Below are 17,270 nucleotides of genomic sequence, written 5' to 3'. Positions count from 1 at the left end.
AAAAGAGCAAGTCTGCCACCCTCCCGCCCTTCTTTTTTTTTCTTTTTTTTTTTTTTTAATTTTCCCTAGCCATCTACTTTGTGTGCCTGTGCGTGTGTGTCTGTGTTACTAATGAAGTTTGCAGACTTGTGTTTGTATCCATGAGCTCCTTTCTGCTGTCCCTTCTTCTTTGGGCTGGCTCTGTGGCTCCCGCAGCCCCGGCGAGCCCCCGGCAGCCGCGACAGCTCCCGCTTCTCCGGCTCCGGGGCTGCGCGTCATTTGCAGCCCGGAGAATGTTGATCACCTCACTAATTACACCTCTCCCTCTCCTCTTCCCTCTCCTCTCCCTCTCCCTCGCTCTCCCTCTCCCTCGCTCTCTCTCCTCTCTCTCCTCTCTCTCTCTCTCTCATTCCCAGAGTGCATATCGGGAATAGACACACAAAGACATGCGCACTCAACTTAATCAGCCATTTTTTTAAACAGGGCTAAAACGATAATAATTAGCAGAATAAAGACATATCGGATTTTCATTTCCTTTCCTCCTTTTCCCAACCCCTTCACAACCAAACAGCGAGACCGCGGTCGGCACATGCTTTAACAACTCCCGGACCCCAAAGGACCGCTCCATGCCCCCTACTTCTTGCTCAATCATTTTTATTTTCACCCAATAAAGTTGGAGGATTATTTTTTTTATTATTTTTTTAATGAACCTTCTCTCGTTTACTTGGATGTGATCAGCTGTTAAGTAAATAAAGCAAAACAAAAAAGAGAGGCGAAGATCCAGTAGGAACTGCGAGGGGAAATGGAAAGTAAGTTTTTTCTTTAACTTTTATTGAGTAGTTTGTGTTAAATTTAGGTCGAGTATCGATTATCTTTCCAGGCTGATCTTGCACAATCTTTGATATTTCGCTCTCGCTCTCTCTCTCTCTCTCCCTCTCTCTGTGCCTCTTTCTCTCTCTCTCACATACACACACACACACTCACATCCCCAGATCCCATGTACCTCTCCCCTCTCTCTCTCCCCCCTTTTTCTGCCTGTTTCCCCACTTTTAGGTACAGTATTTGCTCTCATTTCGGAAGGAGGGGCTGCCTTTTCTCTCTCCTTTCTTTCTCTATCTGCTTTTCTCTTTTATTCTGGGCGTTATGTTTTGTTTGTGTATATTTTTTTTGTTTTGGTTTGGGGCTGTGGGTTTCGGTTTTTTTTCTCTTTCGGGCTGTAACTTTCGGATTAAGTGGAGGATCCTGCTCGCTTCGCAGAAGAGGTTCAGGGGATGCCCCCCACTTTTTATTCCGCTCTTTTTTCCTAGGGAGCTCGAGGAGGGGGGGAATACTGTCAGATTAGGAAAGACGTTAGGGCTGTCAGAAGTCATCCCTTGCCAGCCCCTTTAGAGCTCGCACTCTTGTTTCGCAGCTCGGTCCCCCCGAAACTTTGAGGTGCTTTTTAAAGGCAGATTCCGCTCTCTCACCCTCCTTCCCTCTCCTCCCCATCTCCACCCCCCTCGGCCTCTCAAACTTTCGCTTTCGGGCGAGGGGAGAGGGGGGTGCCAACAGGGCAATGGGGACCCTGACTGCGTGCGTGTGTACAGGAGAAAGTGTGGGGTGCTTTTTCTCCTCTCCCTCCCACCTCCCTTCTCCCCCCTTTTCTTTTGCAGGTAGGTTTCTCAGGAGCAGAGGCAGGGTGGCCGTGCGGGCGTGTGTGTGTGTATATGTGTGTGTGTGTGTGCGCCGGGGGATCGCGCTGCTGGCTGCCGTCTCTGGCAGCAGGAGGAAGAGGAGCCCGTTAGGAGCGCGCCCTGCTCTCTGTAGTTCTCTCCCGGCGCGGCGGCGGGAGGCGGCTTCGCCCGGCCCGGCCCAGGCTCGGCTCGCTCGGCTCGCTCGGCGGCGGAGCGAGCGGACTCGGCCGGCGGGGATGGCGCGGCTGTCGCTGCTGCGGGCGCTGCTGGCCGGGGCGCCGGCGGATGCCCGCGGCAATCCCCGCGGTGCCGAGCCGTGCCGTGCCGTGCCCGCTCGGGCAGGAAAGGCTTCCGCGGGCAGGGTTGGGGACTGCTTTCAGTCGAAGCTTTCTGAGATTTATTTAAAGGGGGGGGTTGGTTGTTTTGCTGGACAGGCGTCTCTATTTTTTTTTTTTTTTAAAACCGAGCTAGGTGTATAAAGGACCCGTCAGCCAACACGACACACACACACAAAAAAAAAAGAAAAAAAAAAAAAGAAAAAAATAAGGTCATAAACAACGAGCCGCAGTTCGGTTCCTGCTCTAACTGCTCGTGGCCAGAATCAAGTGCATCCCTTCCCATCACGGCGGCTAATGGCAGACGCGTCCCTGCTTTCCCCTCTTGCCTGACATGAAATTTCCTACAAAATTGCTAATAAACTTTCCCCCCATCCGATGCCAACTTACGGCGGGTTCCCCGACTCCACACCTCCCCTGCTGCATCTTCTGCCCCCCCACCCCACAGCGTCCCCAGCAGCGGCAGCAGAAAACATACGGGTTGGTATTTCTTTTGTTACCTGCGAGCCGGGCGGCCGGGGGTCTCTCATCGGCTGCTTAGGGCACTGGGTCCAACCGAGAGAGGAGCCACATCAGTCGGGTTCAGCCTGTTTCACCTCAGCGCCGTCCCGAGGAGGCTTTAGCCACCATTCAGTAACACACCCTCCTCCTCCTCCTCTTCCTCCTTAGGTACCAAGGCAGAGATCGCAAACATAACACCCCCTCCCCACCAAAAAAAAAAAAAAAAAAAAAAAAAAAAAAAGCCCAACCAAAAGACAACTTGCCAGGCTGAAGATGGTGGAGATTTACATTAAGCCAGACACAGGCAGGTTCACTCAGGAAGTCTGACCATCCCGTTTTCTGACAGTTGCATTTCCTCGGCTCCATTCCGTCCTCCTCTTTTTTTTTTTTTTTTTTTTTTTTTAATTTTCTTTTTATTAGCCTTGCTCCGGTTTTATCAAGGATTATGTAGTTGGCAAGAGGAGAGCGAGAGAGTGGAAAGAGAGGGCTCGGGTGCTTTTGGGGTGGCTGCTGTGAGGGTGTTTTTTTTTTGATGGTGGTTTTTTTTTTTTTCAATCGTGTTTCCCCTGGATTTGCAGTGGCTCGATCCTTAGGAGCGGTGGTGGAGTGTTTAAAAAGATCATATGTAGCATTATATTTTTAGTTTGGTGGTGGATGGATGGAAGAGGTAGTGAGAAGCTTTTGCAGCCCTGCCTGTTGTTGGTTAGATTGAGGCAGAGACTTGGCTGCGATTGGGACGCGACTGTGACATGGGCATCGATCGCTTCCATTGAGAGCAATGCAAAAACACAGCCTGGGTATGTAACACTCTCAGTGCCATCAACACTTGTTTTACTTTATATTTGCTGGCAAAACTGACAGAACGATCCGGACTGCTTTTCTTTGAAATAAGGACTACAAACATTTGGATGGGAAGGTGCACAGAGAAGATTGTGGAAATAAACGGGGGGTTGAAGGTTGGGGGGTGTGTGGGGGGAAGAGCCTTAATCATCATTGCTCCACTTCCTATTCAACTGCCTGTATTTAAGGAGTTTCTCTCTTTTCTCGACTGGGGGATCCTACTAAACTGGTTGAAATGAAAAAAATCAGACTATCAACCTTGAGGGAATATCTGCTAGTTTTCAGGGTTTGCGGTTTCAGCCGGTAGGAAGGCACACAAAATAAAAGATGGCTAGCCAGCTGTTTTAACCTCTTGCACCTGGCTCCAGAGCTGGGGCTCACCAGGATTATTCAGTTATTCGTGCTATCTGTGCTTGAATATTTATAGTGTACGATCTAGAGATCCACACAGTGCATTGTAGCATCTCTTTATCCTTTAGTCGTGGGCTTTTAGGACTTTGCCAACATAAACATGTATTCAATAGTTTTCATTTTTATGATAATGAACATAGAGGGTCAATGAAATATAGAGGGAAAAGTCGTAAATCTGCAAAAGTGAAACCTACCCAAGGAACAAAGAAAGGTCAGGTAAACCATCTGTGTAAGTCACAGTAATAGTACCTGCTGTGTGGTTTATGCAGTGATGCTGCTTTATTATTCTCTAAAATGAAAGTTATCCGCTAGATCAAGTTAAAACTAAAGGAAAGCTGTGGAGATGGTAAATGGCATTGCATGCATCTTTCAGAATAGGGTGACAGTTGTATTCCTCAATTTTTGAATAGTTTAGGTTTATTTGTAAAGATGGTGCACTATCAAAGAACATATAAAGGGGGCTGAGAAAAATCACTGTTTAATATTGCAGAATTTACTGCTTCCATTCTGACCATAAGCCTAAATTTACACAATGAAATTTGATTATCTCTAATAACAATATTAGATCCTGCACTGGATGGATGAGAATTGAGGTGGTTTTGTTGATTGCAAGGGTTTAATGTTGCATTTCAGAATCTGATGTGGTTTAGCCTCCCTTCCATTAACTGGAAAACCCCTGAGGTTTTACAATTATTTCTTAAAGATAATACATTTAAGATTGCATTGGTAGGCTGAAGAAAAGTCATAAAGGCAAGAAGGGAAGCCCTTAATAACTCTTGAGATTCAGACATGTTCAGCAGTTAGATTGGCTCTGACTTCACCAAGGGTCGACAATGTGTCATTTCCATGAAGCCAAATTGCCCTCTGCCTATATGATATTAATGTGCAAATCAATATTTCAGGGATTAAATTTCCCTTCTTCATTTTTTATGGTTTCTACCTCAATAAGTCTCAAGTCTATTAGAAGAGGCTGGATGATTTAAAATCTTTCACTTCAGAATGGCTTGTCGTAGCCTTGTTTCACAGACTGTTTTTTGGATTTTTGTTATAAGAGACTAAAGGCATTCCAGAGAAGTTGATAGTCAATATAGGGACATGCTCACTGTTGTAAAGCCCTTGTTCGATTAAGAGCTAAAAAGGTATTGAAAATATAATGTATATGTTTATATAATATATATACATTCTACTGCTTTAAAAATATTGTGTTAATCACCTATTGATTTATTTCAAAATCAATTGAAGCTCCTTTCTTATTAGTGATTTGTTCAGCATTCTTCAGCCTTGTTGTTAATTTTCTTAAGCAGCATGCATGAATTAATCTGCTGGTAGAATGTGTTTTGGGTTTTCTTTGAAGCATATTTAAAATCAGGCATTTTTTACCTATTTAAGCTAAGCCAGGTGGTGTGAACAGTTTAGTATTGTGGTAGAAGCAGGACACTGTTTTCTGCACTTCAAATTCAGCATTGTTTTAATGAAGCTAAGGGGCATTTTATGATTTCTGCTCAGATGCTTATCAGTAATGTTTATTAAGAGTTTCCATTGAATATTCAGGATCAGTTAAAAATTAAAATGGAGCTATCTGATCTGGAAGAAAACAATACATGACAGAAAATTTAAGTCAAAATATGAGGTTATGATTTTATCACATAATCTCGGGAAGGCCCTACTGTCTATCATTTAGTGTTGTTTTATAGTCTTAGACCATCTGGACCAAGTTCCGCACAGCTGCATGAATTTCATATGTGATAGAACATTTTTTCCATTCAGTGTGAAATGTTCCTTCCTAAAAACGTACACCAGACTCGCTTAATTTAGTCTGCTAAAAGAAATGCACATGAAAAAGGACAAAAGGCTCTTTAATCTCTGCAAGCTGTTTGTTTTTCTTCAAGATTCCTGTCTGTTTGGGTTTGAAAAGTCATGTTTATTGAGCAGATGATTCTGAGGTGTGACATTAAGATAATATATGATTTTGTGCTAGTTTCTGCTCTCCTAGTTAATTTGCAGATCTACTTTTTATGCCTGTCAAAACACAGTTAATCTATTCTTATTTACAATTAATCTCGATAAAATTAATCTTAACTATGCCTTAGTCAGTAGCTTAAAATATCTAATTATATTCAATTAACTGCTGTCATAGTAATTAACACTGCTTAATTGCCTCTGCGTATATTTATGTAAAGCTCATTAGTTACTGCTTGCTCTTTTTTCCTTTTCTCATTCCCATTTTTGTGGATCTGAGAGCACAGATGTAAAAAGCAGTCTAGTTTTTGACTATTCAGTTCTTGAAAACCCTGTGACAATGGCAATACATGTGTTTGTAACCTGTTATGTGGGTAAATATTTGTGTTTTCATATGCAAAAAGGCTACCAGAGCTGGGTCTCTAAAGAACTTCCATTCCAGCTCCCCCCCCCGCCCTCCCCCCGTCTTTCTCCTACCCCACCACATACAAAAATGTTTTCTAGCCTGTTGATAGAAATATGAGAAGCCAGGTTAAGCTTTGTGTTTATAAATGAAGAGCTTTTCTGCATCTGCCTTAAGGCTGTACCCAGAAGGCAGAGCCTTGCTGCTCCAAATTCATTCAAAGGGTTAAAGACTTGGACAAGGTTCAAACTGAGAAGCGCCCAGGGAAAGTGCATGTGAATATGTACAAGTTTCATGTAATTAGTGCTTAATTATATTAACATATGCAAATTGTCAACTTAGGAGCTTGTTGAGCTGGCAAAGATCAGCCAGGCACAATTGCTGTATTGTTCTGAAACAATAATGGATTTCAAGTTGGATTGTGAAAACACATAACTAGCTATCTAATTTAACTCATACCATGGTGAAATTTCATTAGTCTCCATGGAGACTGGTTTAATTGTGCTGACTAATGTTCTGGGCTGCAGAATGTCCTAAAAAGAAAGCGTTGTTTGCCTAATCCACCTTACAATGACACTTGTTTGTACATGTTTCCCTTGTGTGAGAATTTGCATATGCAAATAAATAGTTTCTCTGCCCCATTTGTCATGGCTGTTCATTACCCATGAAGAGGACATTGTTACTAGGCTGTTACTGAGTCTCCCAAGACAGGATAGTGTCAACCAGTCCAGCCACATTCTTTCATAATTTGTTTCTGATTAATAGACCAGAGTGAGGCTCATTCTATTCAGGCCTCTGCAAAGGGAAGGTCAGTTCTGTCACTGAAAAGAGTTTCCGCAGCAACTGAAGTTTTTTCTCTCCCTCCCCCTCCCCCTCTTGCTTTGGCTAAAGTAATCATATTTAAAATAATATATTCTTGCTCTAAGGAATACCGCCACTAATAATCTCTAGTTTCCTAAAGCAAAAGATAGGAAAATAAAGGAGATTCTGGTATTGGAATATTAATCCTGTTTTTGACAGAAAGGTAAACTGATATAATTGCTTTTCAGTCGAAGGAATGGGGGTTTATACAAGTGTGAAAGCATCGGAAAAGGATTAGCATTTTTTTGCATAATGAAAAGCTCTGTTGAATAGGGCACTGAATGGTTGACTGAATGACTGAGATGAAAGGAAGATGAAAATGCAGGCTCCTCTTTCTTTTTGCCTATGTTCAGCTCTCCCTAAAGTTATGTTTGTCCAAGACTTGAGAAAACAAGCAGAAGCTCAGATTTTAGCAACTTGCTAAGATGCCCCGTGTTTACAACATCATGTGAAGTAACACGTACAAGAACAGTGCAGTGAAAGGATGAGAAACAGGTTTGTATGGAGGGGAGCTCCAGGAACATGACAGGCAAACCAAATATTGACTATTGGGTATCGAGGATTCCCAACACTTTGCTTGGGGGAAAGAAAGAGGGAGGAGGGGGGCCGGCAGAGAGGGAAAGAGCTGCTTTAAAAGTTGCCAATGGAAATTATGCATCAACACATAATAATCTAATAAAAGTTTGGTATTCAAGGAAGCGGGGTTTAGTCAATATCTGTTTTAATTATTAAACTGTTTCTCTTTTGGAAAAAATTATGAATTCTGACTCAGTGCTAAGTGTTTAAGTGGTATAGGAGCCTTGCTGGGGAAAAAATTACTCTGTTCGTTTGCTTTTGAAAACAGAGAAAGCTTACCGAAATAGCAATTGATACATGCACGTAAGGAGCGGGGTTTTCAGCGTGACTGCATCAGCGTTGTTTAAAACATTTGAGTTCTGGTAGATTCAGGTGGCGAGAAAGGCCTTGGCCTCCTTCTGCAATCAGTGCTGGCCCCCTCTGCCTCCAGCGGGCTCAGGATCAGGCCCCCAGCCAGGGCTGCAACTGGTTAGCTGTTGACAATGTGATCAGTGCTTCTAATTATGTTCTCTCAACAGTAATTAGGGCAGTTAAAATACCATAAGTGTTGAGCCACTTTTGAAAGTGGGAAGTGGTTCCTTTGTACGTATGTAAATCAAATGCAGTGTGAATAATTATTTGTATGTGTGCATATTAAATAGGATCTCTTTTTTTTTCAGGTCAACATAATTACTGATTTAGAGCTACTGTGGAAAACTGTTGGTAGTTAGACTATATATTAACTTGTTTCAGGTATTTTTTTCAATTTGCAGAGCATTTATTTGTAAATGCTTGTTAGTTCAGTATTGAGCTTAATCTGATAAAATTTAAACAGTTGGAGATGCCTCTAAGAAATTAGGATTACTTATGGATAAATGAAGTAAAACTGTAAATGCAGAAGGTTCTTGGGAAGAATAAAGTCACAAAAATTCTCTCTTTTCAGGCAAAGATAGAGACCTCCTAGGGGGTTTTAGTATGTTTTGCTGCTAACTTTATGAAATTCCTTAAAACTTCTTTTAAAGGAATAGGCTTAGGGTATATTCTGTCATTCTGTGAGGATCTTATTAGTGTATTTCCATAAGAAAAATGTGTTAATTTAAAAAATAAATTAATTTATATTTTAAAATATTGTTAACCAAGCACCATGTGTTGTCTCTGGCAAAGTTCCAGCCACTGTAGAACTGGATAACACATGGGTTAATAATAACTTATGTGATGTCTGCATTCTTACTGAATGGGCAGAAACCCAGAAGGCTGAGATACGGGAATTCAAGATTGTAAAGAATAAGATATAACACAAAATATGTTTATCTTAGCAGATGCACAGATAGGAGAAACTAAGACACATATGAGTTGCTTTGATCTAGTAGGTAAAACAAACCTGGTAGATTCTTTTTGGTTGTTGTTGAGATTTGTTGTTTTTGAAAGGGTAATAAACAATTTATTGATAGTGGTATTCAGCAGACCTGTAGAGATAAACTGGTTTCGCATAAATAAAAGCAGGAGGTTTAGTCTTTAATGTGTGTCACTCTTCCTTTTTTTAATTGTCACTCTATAGCAGTTTTATACCAGTATTTTCATTATTACTGCAGCTTTCGCCATGTTCCAAACTAACCAGAAAAGTTTGTACCAGACTGAAACATGGCAGGCTTGTTGAGGAATTACTTTTTCTGCTTAAACAAAATATTCTGAGGAATGGTTTAACTAAGTTATATGATCAAAATAAAAGTTTGCCATACCAAAACATTCTGTTTTGTGTTCACATTACTCAGAATGAGCTTTCAATTTAAAAAAAAAAAAAAAAAAGGAGAGAGCAAGAGATATATTTAGACTGTAATTTGTCCAAATTATATTTTATTTGCTTTTGGTATTTTTGAGAACATTTTTAAAGACACTGAGAAACTGGGATCTCTTTACAGACAAATCTAGCATACTTTTTGTACTTACTGTGATCTGATCAGTTGTCCCAGCTCCTAAGAAGGTGTTATAGTCCTTCAGGTCAATAGTTCACAAACTAAAGGCTGTATGTACATGATAGACCATGGTGACTCTGAAAACAAACATTTACCATGTAGAGTGCAGCAGTGTCTGCAAAACAAGTGATGCACACACTAGATATACATTTAAAACTGTATTTAAATAGATAAACATTCTGTTTCTGCAACAGAGAATCCTTACAAAATGCCTGAGTTGTGTGCCTAGGACACATAAAACCAAAAGAACCAGATTCTTGCCATTCACCTCAAACTAAATCAACAATAACTGCTCTGAAATTAAAGGAGCAATATGGGTGTAAAACTGGCAAGACTGGCAGTTTTGGTATCAGTAGATAAAGAATCAGACATGTAGTTACCAGTTGACAATAATCTTATAAAATCAAATTAAAAAGGTTTCATCTCCTCTTTTTATACTACAATTTCCATTTTTTAAGATGATATGCTTAGTGCAGAAGGCACTAGAGGGTCTGTAAGAGGTTTTCCAGAGAGGCTGGAGCGGGGGGTCAATTCCCTTCCTTTTACCAGGTAACAGCAGAGCTGAGGATCTGTGAGAGGCTGAAGCTGCTGAAGGCTTGCTCCTCCCTGTTTTGACACTGAGGCTGCCTTATAAATTCACCTAATCTGAGATGACAAGGCACCTGTCACTGGTAGTGCTCCAGTGTTTGGGGCACTGATGGAAACCTGGAGTAATCCCAGTTATTTCCACACTTGTTCCAGAAGATGGTAGTGTAACAGATAAGAATAATCTCTTTTTCATAGCAAAAACATTACTTCCTTCTTTCCCTTCATTTGTTGGGGACGTTTGCTTGATTTTTGGTATTCAGAGGGCCAGAGCTTTCATAAGAAGGGAGGAAGGAAAAGTATCCTTGGATTTGCCAGGTGTTACATTACAGTTTCCAGTGCAGGTGGTTTTTCTGCGTGAGAAACTATGACTGTCCACCTTCAAATAAGCTTCTCCTTGTTTACTACCTAACATTTTACATGCATTCCCCACTCCAGAAAACAAGGTTCTAAGTGAAAAGTGGTTCATAAACAGGGAATTTAGTCCTGTGGGGTTTACTCAGGTCCTTTTCTATTTTTTTTTAATTGAAATATGGTTATTGATTTTGTTTACAGCACCAAAGGTTTAAATTAAAGAAAATGTAGCATTTCTAAAATAAATTATTTAGCTGTATGGCATATGTCACCCCTCAATTCCTCAGTTCCTTTGAGTTTTATGAACCAGTCACCAAAAAAATCGTTTTCTTTGCCATTGCAGTGCAGCCATCTCTGGAGTGGGAAGTGTCACCCCATGCACACAAACCCACGAACCACTCTGCTGCAGCACACCAATGTGCTTTGGGACTTTTTCCAGCAGTAACAACTGATTTCTGTAGGGAGGGAAAATATGATTTCTCACTGGGTCACTGGTGCACTGGGACAGACATTTTAGTTCCAGTGTCACTGGGGTTTTAAGTCCCAACTGGTCTGGCCTGTGAATTTTTCTCCTGCTTCTTGGGTGGTTTCTCCAGTATTGTGGCAGTTTCCAGTTTTGACTGAGGGCCTCTTCCAAAGTCCGGTGCTGCACCTCATCTATTTGGATCAGGCCCTTGCAAAGAAGAGTGTCAACTACTGAGGCACCTGCCGCAATTCCAGCAGTGGCAGGTCAGCGCTGCCAGGCAGCTGCCCCCTGGCCCCTAGGGGAGAGCTTGCTGGAATCACAGCTTTTTCCTGAGTAGGTGGAAAGGCAACAAGAGACAATGGAGTAAAAAAATGTTAATATTTAAATATAGCAGAAACTGCGATCTTGACAATAACTCAGCTACTACAGAGTCCATTCAGCCATCTGGAGATGGTGACATGTCAAAAAGGGGGGGGGGCGGGGCACAGAGGAGGGGTTGTGGCAGGGGGAGAGACCTTAAAAATGAAGGATTTCATTCCATGTTGAAATCTATTCTCCATACAGGCTGCTGCTTTAATACTGAACAGCATAGGTCTCTGAATGGTTTTGTCCATCAAAGACATACATACTGAAACACCTAATGTCTTTCCACAATTGGATTCTAATGGTCATGAACCAGATTTATTTGGCCCAGCACAGAGTTTACTGTTGAAATCAGTTTGTTTTTCAATGTTATCATTATTTAAAAATAGATTTTGAGGCTGTTTGAATTTTTAAAATACATTCAATGGTAATGATTTATAAATGTTCCTGATTTCAGCTGTAGCTGTACAGAAGAGTCGAATCTGCTTTCGGCATATTTTTTACATGATTTTAATAATTGGAGGCAAATATATTACATATCTTTTAAGTTCATTTAAAAATCTGTGCCATTTAAACCAACACTGAATTGTGTAATGGTTTGTCTGGGAATTACTTAGGCTGCAGAGCGTAATAATATTTTATTAGCTGTCATTTGTTTTCAAGGAAGAAAATGGTGATTTTTATGTTGCATGTTACATGAAAACTTGGCATTGAAACAGGACAGTCCCCAAATGTGAATTTCTTAAAAAGCTGGGGCTGGAGTTGCCCAAAAGGTGAAGACTTGAGAAAAACTGGGGTAGGTAATTTCTTTCCTGAAATGAAGCAGGGTACAGATTAGGAGCCATTAAGGTTTGCCAGGAGTTGCTGGTCATAGAAGCCTGTTTAAGTGCTCACTGTCAACAAGGAAATCATGGGCAGCACTTAAAGTGGCTCACCTCTGATTTATTCATAAACCTCACACGAGCACTTGGCTTTGTTCTTGCTCTGGTAAGGGGGAACTGATGCCAATAAGAACAGGAATAAAGAGCTTCTTGCATGGTCCAAAAGTGAATAGCACTTTATCTCAAAGCATGACCTCCATTCCCAAGATCTGTTGTGTTACAGTTGACTCCTAGACGTGTATTCTCAGATGAATTGCTAGAATACGTTACAACAAATATATACTTTGTAAACCCTCTAGATGTAACAAGAACCGTGTAACTGGAACTTAGGTTCTAACTTGACAGAAAGGTTGTGGTATTCTTAGGAAACTGAGAGATTTCCGTTTCAGACAGTGCTTTATGTTGGTGTTTTTAATGTGAGTCAGAAAACAGTGTGATTATGTGGCTGTGATTCAAACAAAAATTTTATATTCTTTAAGGGATTTATTTGAGAAACATATTTTGATAAAAGCAGACACACAGAAATGTGAAATGATTCAGAGACTAAAAAGGAAAAAAAAAAAAGGGTTGACTTTGTTTTTAGGCATATTTGATGGCTGCTGCTTTATTTTTGTTTCTCTAAAAAAGGCAAAGTAGTGCTCACAGTCTGCAATGGGGGAAGGGACCTTTCGAAGACGGTCAACTGCCATGTTTGCACTGGGGCAGAGGTTGAGTACAGTTACTTAAATCCCCAGAGAAACATTTAGCTAACGCTAGACTCTTTCTGATCCCGTCCGAGTCTGGTTTTCTTTCCTGCTTTTTAATGAAGTTTGTTTGTTGCTATGTTTAGGTTATGTTTTTAAACTGACTTGCATTTTCACAACAGATTTGACCAAAAGAGTCATAATGGAAGACAGTGATGAGAGTTAATGATATGTCTTTGATAAAGCAGTCCTCGTGTGCAATCTGATCACAGCCATCAGCTCATTTGTCATGGCTGAAGTGAAAATGTCAGGACCAATGAGTGTATCAGTGCTGAAGGGGGCGAAAGGGCTTTTGGAGACACTTTTGTGCTGGGAGTGGGCCATAGCTTAGATGCAGCTCTAGGGAAATACTGGGATTAGCCAACTCTGTGCACAAATCCCTAGCATAACAGAATTAGTTGGGAAAATGAGGTTTGTTAGGGAAAAAAAATCTGTAGAACTGCTCTAGGCTGCAGCCCAGGAACTATGAAAAGCAGTAAAGCATTTTATTAAAATAATTTTAGCAATGTGAATGTGCACACATTCCAATGAAAATCACAATTGGTAGCCAACATATTAACAAAACCCATCTTAATGCATTTTGCATATGTACGTGGGTTTGCTTCTGGAATAAAAAAAACACGGTCTTTGCAATCTTAAAAGAAGGTTTACTGAATTTGACACTGTAGAAATTAACACAGCATTTAAATATGAACTGATGCTGATGATCTTTTTGCATGGGTTAGTTCAAATAAAATATAAGGGTAGTCTCCCTGCTGTAGATGCTTGGGGTGTAATTAATACTATAAAAACATACTGATTGCCAGACTGGGATTCTGGTATGGCTAGCCTCTTCTCTCTTTGACTAGTCTGTACAAGATGCTTTTGAAAAATAGCACTGTAGGCAGATGTAGGATAACCTATTGAATATGCCTGCCTTGGCAAGATTGCAAATGCAAATTTTTAGACCCCTGAAAAATAAGATTTAATATCCCTTACAGTTTTTGGTTTTGTTTTTGTTTTGTTCACATTCATTACGATAACTCTGGATAATTTTGGCAGCCAATTTCCATTCTGTTTCTTAACCTGGATATATTCACTATTTCAGTGGTATCCTTCAGCATTGAATCCTACTGTCTAACCCCTTTGCCCCTCTCATCATTGGGTTTTAATTTGTCACAGCTTAGCTTTCTTGGAAACCTGCTACATGTCTTCTGGAAAGCTTTGTCTTGCTTCCTGTTACATACCGAGGAAGAGCAGGGTGCTTTTCCCACTGCATTGTCCATAAAAATGCTGAATCATTAATTCTTTGAGGTGGACATCCTACTTGCCAGATCTATTCAGCTCATGTGAACCAGGTGTTTAATCAGGTAATCCCATTACCTGCACTATGCCAGCCCAAGAGGAGTCAGTGGTTGTGAGTTATTCCATCTTTAGTGTGTGGAGAAGTTACTGAGAATTGTCCTAATACTAGATGTGTTTAGCTAATTGTCTGTCTGGCTACAACGGTTACTAATGGGTATTTATCTGTGGAAGGAATATTTACCTGTGTTCAGTGCTACAGAACTGGGGGTTTTGGCTTTACAGATGCATGCTGAGGGGGTTCAGTAGACTGCCAGCACTGGGCTATGAGCAGTTTTTCCTTTGTTTGATGCTGCTGCAAGTTTACCGTCTTTCCTTTGGTTTTAATGGAAGGCTAAGAAGAAGATTAAGTTTGTTATCGGCCCCGTTGTATCACTGATCTGGTAGGTGCCACCATTACACAAGGCCTTCGAAAGGGAGCAGAGCGTGTCAGCAGACAACACCAGCCCACGCTGGGCTCTGGATTATTAGCGTGTCTGCATCGCTACTGTGCAATGCACGGTGTTTGTCCATGGAAAGCTTTCACTTCCTTTTCCTTTCCCAAAACTTGGGCATAAGTCTGGGAGCAGGTAGAATTAGTGCACATGCTTATTGGAGGGGGTGGAGAGCAGGGGATGTGTGGCAGAGCCTTAGGCTGTGGCTCAGATACCAGGCAATTGCCTCTGGGAAGCCCAAGTTTCCTTGCAGCGGGCTTGCAGCTAGCATGTGAAACTACCTTTTATGCTCATGGGCTTCAGGCCCATGGTCCTTCTGGGCCTTCTCATGCTATGAATGTGGCCACAGGGACTAAAGATACCAGGTAACCTTGAGTTTGGCTTAGAAATGTGTAATAAAGCAGCAGCCACCACCCGTTAAATCCCAAACACTTCTCTGTTTATGCGTGTCAGTGTGAGTGGCAGCAGCAAAGTAATTTGTTTAATCTAGCTAGTACTTATCTTTGTTAGAAGTCACCTGCAGATTTCTTCCATTTCATGTACTGTGAATTGTCCTTTTTCAGATAATGTGCTTGTACAGCCTTTTTTTTTTGTTTAATTCTATTGATTTACAATATTGAAGTGATATATCTGATACCTGTTTCCTGCACTTTGACTGTATGTAGTCAAAGAAGCTGATGGGATTCTTCCCTCCCTTCCACAAGACTTTAGCTGTTTTAAATGTATAATTATAATTGCATGTCATTTGATAGCTGCACTAATTGCTGCCAACCATTGTCTGTTTGCACTTAATGCTGAAACCTGATCAACATCCTGCTTTGGTTGATGTTTGGTGGTAAACTTTAATTAACTCTTATTGCATTGAAGAAGAGCTCAGTCTCTGTGCTAACTAATCATTTACCTTCATTATGTCCTGACAGCTCCACTTGTTCCTGGTACTAATAGATACACCAGTCAGTAAATAAACCTGCAAACCTTCATGCCTTGAAGTTGTTCCACATTGATATTTTGTTGCTTAAAGTATAATGGTGTAAAGATAATTATTTCAGTTAGTTTTGTATCTCTGCTTTTCCAGACACTGATCTCAAATTGCCTTTTTCATGCCAGACAATATAATTTTAATAGTAACTGTAGATTTAAGATAACATTATTCCTTCGGCATACATGCATCTTTTGAATCAATACAATTAAGCTTGTCTCCTGTTGGAATTCTTGTAATTATTTTTCTTGAAATACTTTTCCTGTAATGATATTGAAGTTAAAGTAATCAGGTTACTGGCAGATCATGTAAAATTCAACTCAAAATTACTGGCTGCTTGATTTTAATTTGTCTGACATCAAGTTTGTTTGAAAAGGGATAATATGTGGTTAAACCAAGGAGCTTATAATTATGGTTGACATTTGTTTGTTTATAATGAAATCTAATTAAAGTTCATACATTTTAAAACACCAAAGTTAATTACTGAATTGCTCACTTCACTTATGCACAGCAGTCAAATTAACTTGCAGAACAAAAAAAAATGACAAAAGACTATGCATAATAAAAACAAAATGCCCAGCTGATCTTGGCAATACAAAACAAATTTGTGATGATGATGTTCTGGAAAAAAATGCTTTACTAATAACTAAACTGTTTAAAAAACATCCTGTATTTTCACTGAGCAGGCTGATTTTAATACAGAGTAATATTTAAATGTTTAACAAGATTTACAATACCACTGTTTCTTCTTTTCATTCCAGATGCATAAGTAGAGGAGTCTTGTAGTCTTGTAAATCTGCTCAAAACCATGATTCTTTATGTTTTGTTTTCATCAAGACTCTTTCTGAACTTGTCTGGAGTTGTAGTATCTCCCCAAGACCTGGAATGTTTGCTTGACTACCTGCTTTGTGGTAACTTTTCGAAAGATAATTGCAGCATTTTTAGCGTGCAAGCAAAAAAGTACTGTAACATTTATTTCAGTTTATTTTGAGACAACAAAGAGGTTAGGTGAATACTGTAGAGCCATTCTGACTCCCCAGTCATTATTTGCTAGTTTGCAATCCATTCCTACTTTCCAAATATGCTGACAGAGGACTCATCTAGACTTCAGTAAAATCTCAAAGTTTGTGATAATTCACACTTTAAAAGATTATACTACTCTATTTTACATCATTAAGGTATTTTTAATATACTTACTTATGTTAATATTACATTTTGTTAAATTAGACCTGTGTTTAATGAAGCAAAAATCTACATTTCTGTAATTTTTTCTTAAAAGCTGTGAATGCAAATGATCTCTTTCATAGTATGTGGGAACAGGTGATGCATCCAGGCAGCGTTATTTTTTGTGAAGACAATTAGGATTAATTTTTAGCTGTTTCTATTTAATATAGTTCCATGTGAGTTTAAAACAACATCTAATGTAAACTAACTTTGGTCAGCGCTAAAGAGATTAAATGGTGAAAGCTTTACAGATTGGGAGTATTGACATATGAATAAACACAGTAAATATGATTTATTAATTCCTAAAATGATTGATGCAGTGAAGTTCTTTAAAAAGGAATACGGATTCAATAGCTAAGCTTTATATTTAGCAGGATTATTAACTTGAACTTCCAATTTTAATAGAGGTT

General features: G+C 40.1%; 1 protein-coding gene across 4 annotated transcripts in view; it reads left to right on the top strand.

Moving 5' to 3' along the window:
• Positions 1 to 389: 389 nt before the first annotated feature.
• Positions 390 to 17,270, top strand: part of ZFHX4 (zinc finger homeobox 4) — a 149,181-nt gene continuing 132,300 nt past the window's right edge. The window contains exons 1-2 of one of the 4 annotated variants that reach the window (XM_018079214.2): positions 3,258 to 3,285; positions 8,198 to 8,270. The gene's annotated coding sequence lies outside the window, so the exon portion shown is untranslated. Of the gene's footprint in view, positions 789 to 3,240; positions 3,286 to 3,305; positions 3,405 to 8,197; positions 8,271 to 17,270 lie in introns of those variants that run through there. The other 3 variants (XM_008929401.3, XM_018079195.2, XM_018079186.2) reach the window with 3 other exon arrangements.

Source organism: Manacus vitellinus, unplaced genomic scaffold (assembly GCF_001715985.3).
Source record: "Manacus vitellinus isolate BGI_N305 unplaced genomic scaffold, ASM171598v3 scaffold_1_pilon, whole genome shotgun sequence".
Lineage (NCBI taxonomy): Eukaryota > Metazoa > Chordata > Aves > Passeriformes > Pipridae > Manacus > Manacus vitellinus.
The sequence above is the reverse complement of the archived record's forward strand: the minus strand, read 5'-3'. Positions and strand labels throughout refer to the sequence as shown.